We start from the raw sequence: 10049 nt of genomic DNA on the forward strand, positions 1-10049 counted from the left end.
TACAACGTAGCAAAATATGTAAGCCTCAGTGAGAGAGATGAATGAGCGCTCCGTACACCAAGTGGAAGAGAGATTAATTCCACCTGGGGGCTTCTGGGAGGGCATTTCCATGAGGCTTTGAGGAATAAGTAGAAGTTCAACTGATGGAAAACTTGGGAGAAGGCAACAAAGGAGCTAAGGCATTGACACAACGTAAGGACTGTTCACGTTGACCTGGTGGGCCAACCGAAGCCTGGAAGGTAGACTGTGTTTTGTAGTCACACGGCTAGAAAGTGGCAAAACCAGCCCTGAAACCTACATCTCTCCATTTCTAGTCAGATTTTCTCCAGTATTGTGCTCCTCTCTTGCATGAAAAATCAAGCTCCCTCTGTGGCCTCTAAAAGACGTGTGGCTCCTTTGCTGAGAAGCTCTTACTTGCCTCAAATAGGCAAATCCCTGAGGCTTCTCTTTGAGACTTGTTTATGTTCTTGCTGTGGGTCTGTGGGCCTATGTTAGTCTCCACTTTGAAAGCCCATTTTCCAGATTGGCATGTGGAGACAGAGAATGTTTCAGTGTCTGGTCCCTTCAGGCCACTATGGGGTATAGGGAACAGAACAGGGTGCTACTTGACCTGCTCCCCTAAAGTGTCCTGCATTCAACAATTCCTCCAGTATTTTAATAAAAGCGTGTATTCATAGGACTGTGGAAGCATGGAAATAGCACCGATTAACCTCTTTCTCGGGAAAGCCCTGCCAGTGATTAACTCAACTGACTCAGCCCATCAATGAGAGTGTGTGAAGAAGAGAGCTGGGTCTCACATGACAGGCAGTCAGGAGTAGGGTTAGGAACATGGACTCCATTCTGGGTTTGTATCTTGGCTTCTCCATTTACTAGCCGAGGCCTGTGCCTCAGTTTCAGCCTCTAGGAGAACTGTGGTAATATCCATCCCTCGGGGACTTTGTACTCATCAGATGAGCTCATGGATGTGAAGTGCTCAGAGCAGGGCCGGTCACAGTGCAGGCACTGACAGAAGTGGTCGCTGTTATTATTGTTAACTGGATTGAACCGAGTTTCACATATAGAGTGAGGAGAGACCAGGGTTGGAAGGTTTGGGTCTGTAATATGTTGTTTATGATAATGACACCTTTTGGCTGGAGACCTTCAGAAAACTCCAGCCTCATGTCCGCATTATTGTCCTTGCATGGGAAGCCTGCTTCACGATGAAAGGAGCTGTTGAGAAAGAGTGAGGGGAGTGGGTTTCAAAGCAGAATCTTCTTGAACAGAGGCCTCGAGGCAGCAGGGTGAGGGCGCTTAGGGCTGGGAGAAAATCAGGGATTTAGAAAGTAATCCCTGAACACCAACGAGACTGAGGAAAAAGCACCTGTGTGTGCCCATTCTGTGTTTTCATTTCAGTCCTGCTCATCTTTTTAAAAGCTCTCTTTCTATATTCTTATAACTGAGTTTAACTTAATCTTTTAAAATTTGCTGTTATTTGAATATGAAAAGTGGCCAATAACTCAAGCTGGGGAAATCAGAGGATTCTCTGAGGTCAGCTTCGTCCTCATCATCCTCCGTGGGAAATCACTTGCCTGATTCTCCTTCCTGTCCTCACATCTGTCCCCTCTCTCCATCTGCACTGCCCTGGCCTTGTCTGCCTTGGCCTCCCTTACAGGGATCCCGCAGCAGCTCCCCTCGTGGAGGCTGGGGGGAGAGCATACCCTCCCCCCTCCTCCCCACGGGGAACGGCTCTGCTGCTTCAGAGCTGGGTGAGTGGACACTGGCATTTGAGGACCCCCAGGATCTGGCCCCAACGTCTCTTTCCAAACCTCTTTCCCACCTTGCCTCAAACATACCCTTCCCTCTTGCCACACTGGACAGCTCGTATAAGAAAGGAAAAACCATTAGGCCCCCAGTGCAAAACCACATTAAAAAAAAAAGTTCATGTCTCTGTAAAGTCTGTGATTCTTTTTTTTTCCATGACGTTTCCTGAAATGGCTTCCCAGCTCTCTCCTCATTCTATCTATTGGACCTCTTTCCCTCACCCTCACCAGTCATCCTAGTTCAACTTAGCTGGCCATTCTACCTTCCCAGGTGGGCCAGAGACACTTATGTCTATTCAGAGCTTCTGCAGCTCTTAATTTTTCCATTTCTTTTGACTTTTATCATTTTCTGCCTTGTATTATACTTTTTTTTTTTTTTTTTTTTTTGCTCTGAATTCCTTGAAGGAAGAAGCTACTTCTCATTCCTTACCTCATTCATTCATTCCACCGAATGTTCAAAATGCCAGGTCTTTTCCTAGGGTGTGATGATACCAAGACAAATAAGGTGGTCTTTGCCTCCGAAGAGTTCGACTTTCATTAAAAAGTTGAATTAAAAAGCCAGTGGTTCTTAGCCTTTTGAGGTCTTTGACCCCTTGGAGACTTAGAGAATGCTTTCACTCACCAGCGAGACGGTACACACAAAATATTGTCTAGCACTCACAGTGTTTCCAGACCTACTGAAGCCATGGGACAGACTCAGGAGCTCTGGATCTAAGGGAACAGAGATGAACAGAGCACCTACTATGTGCCAGTTCTGTAGAAGATGCTTTCCCTGTATCATCTCTCAGTCACCATGCCCACCAGACACCCTATGGCCCAGCACAGGCCAGCACAGCTGGAGGAGGCTTGGGTTGAACAAGCGTGTGCTGTCTGAGGGGCACAGCTCGTCCAGAGCACTTGACCGCTGCTCGGGTCACTCAGGCCAGGCCTTCTCTTCCCTGCTCTGCTGAGGGATGAAGGGGTGGAGTGGAGGCTGTCCTCAGAGGCAATGGTTTTGTGTTTCTCTAAGAAACAGCTTCCTATTTTAGGACTTGTCACTGGAACAACATGGCCTCTGGCCAGCCAGCCTCCCTGTGGGGAGGCGACTGTATTTGGGAGTTAAATGTCACAGGCCCATCACAGGAGATCCTGTGTCTGGGCCTCCCTGACATTTATGCCTGCGTCTGCTCATTCCAGCCCCGGAGCAGCAGGAGTGAGTGAGAAAAATCACTTGGACTCACGCTTCTGGAGCCACTGCAGTGAGAAGGGTCTGCTCAGAGAGTGGGCCTCTAGTCTCCAAAGGGCCACAGCACAGACATGGGAGTCCGGTCCTTGGACGCAGCCATCTAGGGGCATGTTTGCATGGAAGAACAATCTAGAAGCCTCTTCTTGGGCTCTTTTCCTTTTTTCTTCCTCCAGCAGAAGATCTGTGGTATCTGGGAGAAAAAGAAAGGAAAAACTATTAGGTCTTGAATGTAAAACCACAGGGCTTTAAAAAAGACTGTTTATTTTTCTGCAAAGTTTGTTTTTCTTCCAATGGGAGCCAAGACGCTCTCTAATGCCGGCCTCTGCTGGCAGCTGGGAGCAGTGGAAAAGATTGCTCTATATGGAAGAAGTTTGCTGATTGGGAAAGAGCAAGCCCAAGTGGAATGGGGGTCTGACTCACGTCTTCCGGCGAGTGGCTCACGTGTGGCAGGGGGAGGTCGTGACTGAGGAGAAAGGTGACTAGGCGCACCATGGGGTCTGTCTTCACTGGAGAGAGAGCTTTCTGGACTTGAGGGCAGAAATGACGGCTACCAGCCCCTGAGTGCTTGCTAGGTGCCGGCCCTGAGCTAGGTGCTTCCATTGATATCATTTGTGCCTCACCACAAAACTGAGAAGTTGTCATGATTATTACCATTTCACAATGGGGAAACTGAGGCTACAGAGTATAAGTAATGATCCTGCAGCAACTAAGTAGTACAGCTGGAATTGGAACCTAGGTCTAGTCTGATTCCCATGTCTTTGCTCTGAAGTTCTATGTCATCTATTGTCTCTTAAGTGATCTAGAGCAAGTGACTTAACCTTTCTGTGCCTCAGTTTTCAGATATGTAAAATGGGTATAATGGAATTTTTTGAGGCTTTAATGAGAAGATAGGTGTAGAGCACTTGGAGTAGTGCCTTGTGCACAGTCATTACCTAAGTGTTTGCTGCACTCATAGTGATGATTATTCTTACATTGTTCACAGGCTTGTGCTTGGCAACTTGGTGTAGAGGGATGGGAAGGGGAAGGAGATTGGCCCCTGTCCTCAGGGGGTGCACCATCTGGTTGCAGGGACAGGTCTCAGACCGGGGGGTCGCCCTCACCTGGCGAGGTCCTGAGCACCAAGGTCTCTGTGATGGAGATGTTTGGTCATTAGCTCCCTGTTCACAGATGTGTACTTCCTGCCCATTGTGGGCCAGGCCTTCTGTCACTGGGGTGTTTACAGGGGAGGGTCAGATGTAGTCACTGCCCTGGGGGAGCACACAGACCACTAGGGAGCACAGATGGGTCGGTGGGTGATGACAACACAGGGTGGTCGGTGCTGTGACGAAGGGACACACTGTGATCGTGTCCACCCCAACCTCACACCCTCAGCTCTGAACTGGGTGTTTCCTCTTCCTAGAATGCCCCTCTGCCCCTCCCGTGCTCTGTGATTCCCTCCCTCTTTCAGGACTGACTCAGTTACCGTCTCCTCTGAGAAGGCTTTCTTGACACTCAGCACCCTCTCTCGGGTTGGGGACCCCTTTCTGTTCTCTGCTCCTCACCCTGCCAGCCAGGACTTCCGTCACAGCCTTGTCCTTGTCTACTACTGGGTTGTGCCCTTCATGGGTAGGGACTCAAGTGTCCAACATCCTAACCAGCCTGTGCTCAGGGAATCTTCTTTTTTTTTTTTTTTTAAATAATTTTTATTGGAGTTACAATGTTGTGTTGGTTTCAGGTGTACAGCAAAGTGAATCAGTTATACATATACATATATCCACTCTTTGTTACACTCTTGGATGAATTTCCACGACTCTAAATTTTCCCCCTCAGAAATCAGTCTGTCTTTTTTCCCGATCGTGCCAGAGGAACCGGAGGATGGTGTGACTGGTGGGGGGGAAGGGCTTTTGGTCTGGACCTGGAGCCCGCTTCTTGGAGGCGGACAAACATAGGTCAGAGACCGAGCCCATCAACACATTCACGGATGATCTTGAAGACTTGTTTAATCTCAGTTTCCACATCTGTAAAAGGGGGTAACAATAGTATCTACTTCACAGGTATGTCGGGAACGTAAATGAGGTTATAAATACAAAGCACTTAGCACACAGTGCCTGGCACATGGTTAGAGCCCAGTAAATGTTAGTTGCTGTCACTGCCATTCCCAAGGCAATGATAATGGCCAACCAATGCCGGCTGGGTTTGACCATGGCAGCAGTCAACTAGTTTATCTCTTTAAGACTGATTTCCTCCACACATGTTGACAGAGCCATTGAGGCATCATCCTCCTTGCTGGAGGAAAGAGGAATGAATGCATGTCTCTCTGTAATCGTCATATTTTAAATGCACAGCTCCTGCACGGGCTCCTCCTCCGAGAAGCTTTCCTTGATCACGCCAGCTTGGCTATTTTCTCCTCTTTGAGCTCTCTCAACACGTAGCATCAAGCTGCCCATTTAGCACTTGATTACAGACTGTCTCGTTTGCTCTCAAATTGCTTTCTCTGTTTATGGGCTTGCCTGCCCAGCTAAATCACAAGATCTGTAAGAATAATGACTGCATCTCATTTATGTCTCTCGAAACACCTAACTCCGTATATTTTCTACCTAGCAGGAATTTAATAAGTGATATGCTGATGGGTGTTTTACCTATCATAGGAGAAACACTAAGAGTAGAATTCACAGAAACAGAAATGTAAATGGCCCAGAAATATGAAAAAAAATGTTTAATCTGGCTTACTAGAAATCAGAGCAATGTAAATGAAATTGAGATCCCATTTTCCTTATTCATAAGCACTCATTTAAAAATTATAAAAGTGCTGGAGGGGTGAGTGAGGGGAGCTCTCTCAAATGTTAGGGCCGGTGGGAGGGTAATGTAATCCTATGACAATTTGCAGTATGTGACAAGAGTCTATAAAAAAGCCCCTACCCTCTGACTCACTTCTAGAAATCTTTCCCAGGAAATACTAAGAGATACAAAGACTTATGTACAAAGATGGTCATCACACTGTTATTTTTAATACGAAATTTTGAAAGATGTGCTAAGTAAATTATGGCATGGGGGTTGTATTAAGTCACACTAACATAAGTTTTTTTTTAATTTGAAAAGATATCAAATCCTCTGTCATAATAAGAGAAATAAAAATTTAAACAAGACACTATTTTAAACTACAGAGATAGAAAGAATAAAAAGTTCGGTAAAACACAACCTAGGAAAACAGGCATTTCAGCATAGTGTTGGAATAGTCATCATCAATGACAGTTTTGCATAAATAAAATTCTTAAAATTCTGTGCAAATTTTAAAAGTACACATACATTTAGAAATTGTACCTCTAGGAATCTAATCCATAGATATGTCCACATTTATATGCACAGATATAGCACAAGGTCATTTGTATTGTGACATCGTTTTTAATAGCAAAAAATTGAAAACAACTGAAATGCAGATCAGTAGAAGATTAACTAAAGCATGAGGTAGAACCTAGCTGTGCATAAGGAAAGCATACCAGGGTATGTTAAGTGGGAAAAAGGTGCAGGAGAAGATCTGTAAGCTATATTGTTTGTTTGTTTATTTATTGTTTTTGGCTGCGTTGGGTCTTAGTTGTGGCATGTGGGATCTTTCATTGCAGTTCACGGGCTTCTCCCTAGTTGTGGTTCATGGGCTCCAGAGTGTGGGGGGCTCAGCAGTTGTGGCCTGCAGGCTTAGTTGCCCTGCAGCATGTGGCATTCCCCGACCAGGGATCGAACCTGCGTTCCCTGCAGTGGAAGGCAGATTCTTAACCACTTCCCCACCAGGGAAGTACTGTAAGCTATATTGTTAAGTGAATAGTCACAATCAATACATATAATATGACTTATTTTGTGTAAAATCAACAGAAAGTATTTAGACAAAGATATAAATATAAACATTAATTGAGAGTTCTTGGAGAGGCAGTATGTGTAGTGTTTAAGAGCACAGATTCTGTAGCCAGACTACTTGGGTTTGATACCCAGCTCTGCCACTTATGAGCAGTGTGACCGCAGATGAGTCACCTAACCTCTCTGGACTTCAGTTTCTTCATCTACAAAATACTCTCTGTGTGAGCTATTGTTATTATTTTAAACCAAAAAGTAAACTTTCGAGGGTGGTCACCTTTCGGCAGTGGACCTGGGAACCTAATTTTCATTGTATGACCTTTGGAGCTGCTTCTTATCAATGCACGTGAATTTTTATTCATGCAAGTGTTGCATCAGTCAAGGTCCCAGAAGGAAACAGATGGCATAGTTAACCTGGGTAATTTGACAAGAGGTTAACAAAAAGACATGTTATGAGAGTGTAGGCAGAGCTGAGGGGGCAGCGCTCCAAATCTAGCAACTGCAGGGAGCTGTCGCACCCCGAGGCCTGCGGGCCAAGGGGAGGGCATGGTTAGCTAAAGCGGGAGAGGGAGCTGTGTGGAGAGGGCTTCTGACGGGGGCTGTGGCTTTGGGGAGTGGGAGGTAGCTGACTTGCAGTAGCCCCAGCAAGGAGAGAGCCCAGGGGATAAAGGCTGATCTCCTGCCATGTATCCCATTGGCGGGACCCAGCCAGATGCTGGAGGGCCAAGGAGCAGGTGGAAGAAGTTCATACCCATGAGCCCAGTGAGCCTGGGGCAGGAAGAAGAGGGGAGGGGAGCAGATCGGAGCCATCCCAGCACCCGGGGTAACACAAATGACCCCAATCTCAAAGGGTGTGAGAATGAAATGAGTTCATACCTGTAAACTCCTGGAACATAGCAACTGTTCAATAACTGTTACTAACCATGAGGACTGGTATTATTCTCTGGGTATCAAAGCCAGATGAAGACATCCCACAGTGCATTACTTCCATAATAGTTTAAAAAATTACGTTTTGAAGAATTTTTAATGACACAGGGAAATTCCTATGGTATGACATTAAGAGAAAAATAGATATAAAATTGTATATTGGGGATGATTTCAAGTTTATGAGAACAAACCACAAGGCAAGCAAACCATACTTGTCCAGGATGGTGGGATTGTGGGTGATTTTTAAATGGCCTTCATACTTTTCCACAAGGGGCATGCATTTTCCACAAGGGGCATGTTTGCTTTTCCAAAAAAAAAAAAAGAGAAAAAAGGAACATTTAAAAAAGAAAGCATAAAGCAGCTGACACCTTCAATGGCTTTTCATAGATAAATGATATTCACGTTTTGACTCTCACAACCAGCTTGTATTACGCTCTGTTGTTACTCACCCCGTTTGAATATGAGGAAACTGAAGCACAAAGAGGTAAATGACTTGCAGAGGTTATCCTGGGCAAGAAGCGACAGAGCTGGGATTTGAATTGAGGAGCCGGATTGCCGAGGTTCTGCACGACCTCGCCACGTTTCTGCCTCCTTGGCAGGTAAAGCCCAAACTTTGCCTGCAGCCCTTCACCATTCCAGCCCCACTTCTGGCCACTCTGACTGCCCTTTCTCCGTTTGTCACAGGGATGCTATCCCCAAGATGCCAGCACTGTCCCACTAGCCCTCAAGAAGGCTGTTGCCTCTCTTGGGACCATCTTTCTCACCTGGTTACCTGGCTTACTTGTCTTTATTCTTCAAGACCCCAGCCGATGCCACCTGCTGTGAGGAGCCCTCCCTTGGGTTAGGTGTCTCTCCTAAGCTCCTCTAGGCCGTGCGCACTTAACCTTCCCTGCACTTAACTTCTTCTTTAAAAATTATGACAATGACAACCTCACCATCGGTGTCTTTTGTTATTTTGTTTTAAGTATTCCTTTTTTTCCATCGAACTAGAAGTTACAAGCTAAAAACCTGTGGGCTGAATTAGGCCTGCCGATGCTTAAGCTACACAGTGTTAAAGGGAACTAAACTGTCAACATTAAACATTGGGAGATCTCGCATAAACGTCCTGATTTTCGGCTTTTCTTTAAAACTGTCTGGAAACACTGGGTACACAGTCCTGAATGGCAGCAATTGGAAGGAGCTGATAGAGGCTATTTCTTTTAAGCAAGGACAGTTTGCCGTCATTTCCACTACTCCCTATTGTCATACACAAGCTAGTTTTGCTTCTTTACTTACCGACCTGGCTCCTGAGATAGAGAACCCTGTATTGAGCAGTGCCTCAGTTCTTTTCTGTCGAATAACACCACCCAAACCTTAGTATCTTAAACAGCAACGATTTATCTACCGCATGATTCTGTGAGTCAGCAATTTGGTCTGGGCTCATGTGAGTGGTTCCTCTGCTGGTATCAGCCATCTGTGGTTGGCTGGCCGTTGGGAGGAGTAATTAGGCGACATGGTTCTCATCATCCAGCAGGCTAACCTGGGCTTCTTCATATGGCGGCGGTAGCAGGGTTCCCAAGAGCAGAAAGAGGGAAGGTCTCAATGTCCACGTGCTCTTCGGGCCAGGTGCTTTCAAGTCATGTGTAGTAAGGTTCCACTGGCCAAAGCAAGTCCCTGGGGCAATCCAGAATCAAGGCGTAGAGAAATGGACTCCATTCCTTAATTGGAAGAGCTGCAAAGTGACACTGTAAAGACGCGGGCATCCAGATGTGAGAATTTGTCATTTTTGCAAACTACCACAGGCAAGGACCTTATCTTATTTATCTGTCACCCGTAGCAAAATGCAGGGCCTGACCTGTGTGAGGATAATCAGGAAATGTTTGTTTAATTAAATGGAAATGAATGCAGATGAACCTATTTACCTCTGGCTTTGAAATCTCTTCTCAACAGACTCTTAGTCTAAGCCTTCATTCACTTTTCTTGCATCTTCAAAGGCCCCTTGTGCTGAGGAGAAACAGGACAGGTGGGACCTCTCAGGACCCCAAAGACAAAGGCCCTGGTTAGTTCTCACTTTGGGTTAAGGCCCAGCCCAGCTGAGTTGTCTGGAGCGAGAAGTTGGATTGGTGGCCACTCTAAGCAAATGCCAGTGAAGCCACAGCAGAGATTCTAGTTTATTGGACTTATCCCCTGTGATTTTTTTTTTTTTTTTTTTTTTGCGGTACGCGGGCCTCTCACCGTTGTGGCCTCTCCCGTTGCGGAGCACAGGCTCCGGACGCGCAGGTCCAGTGGCCATG

Source organism: Pseudorca crassidens, chromosome 2 (genome assembly GCF_039906515.1).
Source record: "Pseudorca crassidens isolate mPseCra1 chromosome 2, mPseCra1.hap1, whole genome shotgun sequence".
NCBI classification, from domain to species: domain Eukaryota; kingdom Metazoa; phylum Chordata; class Mammalia; order Artiodactyla; family Delphinidae; genus Pseudorca; species Pseudorca crassidens.